The following is a 1,189-nucleotide window of genomic DNA, read 5'->3' as shown; positions in this document are numbered from 1 at the left end:
ATAGATGGCAGCCCACAAGGCTCCTCTGTCCCTGGGATTCTCCAGGCAAGAATACTGGAGTGGGTTGCCATTTCCTTCTCCAACGCATGAAAGTTAAAAGTGAAAGTGAAGTCGTTAAGTCATGTCTAACTCTGTGTGACCCCATAGACGGCAGCCCACCAGGCTCCTCCGTCCCTGGGATTTTCCAGGCAAGAGTACTGGAGTGGGGTGCCATGTCCATCTCCAGAACCGACAGGTGAAAGGATGCATAAGCACAAATATACTTGGGAGACACTGCAGGTTTGGTGCTGGATCACCACAATAAAGCAAATATTGCGATAAAGTGAGCCATATGAATTTTTTTTCATTTCCCAGTGCTTTATAAAAGTTATGTTCACACTAGTCTGTATCCTGTTGTATGTAATAGCACTATATCTTTTTAAAAATCAGCTCATAATCATCTGCTTTCTTTTTAATTAATTATTTATTTTTGGCTGTGCTGGGTCTTTGTCGCTGTTCGAGGGCTTTCTCTAGTTAAAGTCAGGGGAGGCTACTCTGTAGTTGCGGTGCACGGACTTCTCATTGTAGTGGCTTCTCTTTTGGCAGACCATGGGCTCCAGGGCATGTGAAATAGCACTGTATCCTAAAAAGACAATGTACATAACTTAATTTAAAAATAATACTTTTGGAAAAATGACACCGGTAGATACTTCTTTGACTCAGAATAGCCACAGATGTTTAATTTGTTTAAAAACAAAACCCCACAATATCTGTGAAGTGCAATAAAATGAAGCATGCCTGTACACAGGTGGATGGGTGAGGACATAAGTGGATAAAAGAATGGATGGATGGCTGAATCAATAGGTGGCTCGATGGATAGATGATCACTGTCAATATAAGAGCTATCCTCATTGTGAAAGTGTTAGTCACTCAGTCATGTCCAACTATTTGCGACTCCATGGACTGTAGCCCACCAGGCTTCTCTGTCCAAATACTAGAATGGGTAGCCATTCCCTTCTCCAGGGGATCTTCCCAACCCAGGGATTGAGCCCCCATTGGTCTCCTGCATTGTAGGCAGATTCTTAACCATCTGAGCCACCGGGGAAGCCCTTTCTGCTGCTGCTGCTAAGTCGCTTCAGTCGTGTCCGACTCTGTGCGACCCCATAGACGGCAGCCCACCAGGCTTCCCTGTCCCTGGGATTCTCCAGGC

General features: G+C 45.1%; 1 protein-coding gene across 2 annotated transcripts in view; it reads left to right on the top strand.

The window, feature by feature from the left end:
• Window positions 1-1,189, top strand: part of STAP2 (signal transducing adaptor family member 2) — an 11,836-nt gene that overhangs the window by 1,338 nt on the left and 9,309 nt on the right. The gene's annotated exons all lie outside the window — the stretch shown is intronic.

This window comes from Bison bison, unplaced genomic scaffold (genome assembly GCF_000754665.1).
Source record: "Bison bison bison isolate TAMUID 2011002044 unplaced genomic scaffold, Bison_UMD1.0 scf7180017864492, whole genome shotgun sequence".
In the NCBI taxonomy this organism is placed as follows: Eukaryota; Metazoa; Chordata; class Mammalia; order Artiodactyla; family Bovidae; genus Bison; species Bison bison.
The sequence above is the reverse complement of the archived record's forward strand: the minus strand, read 5'-3'. Positions and strand labels throughout refer to the sequence as shown.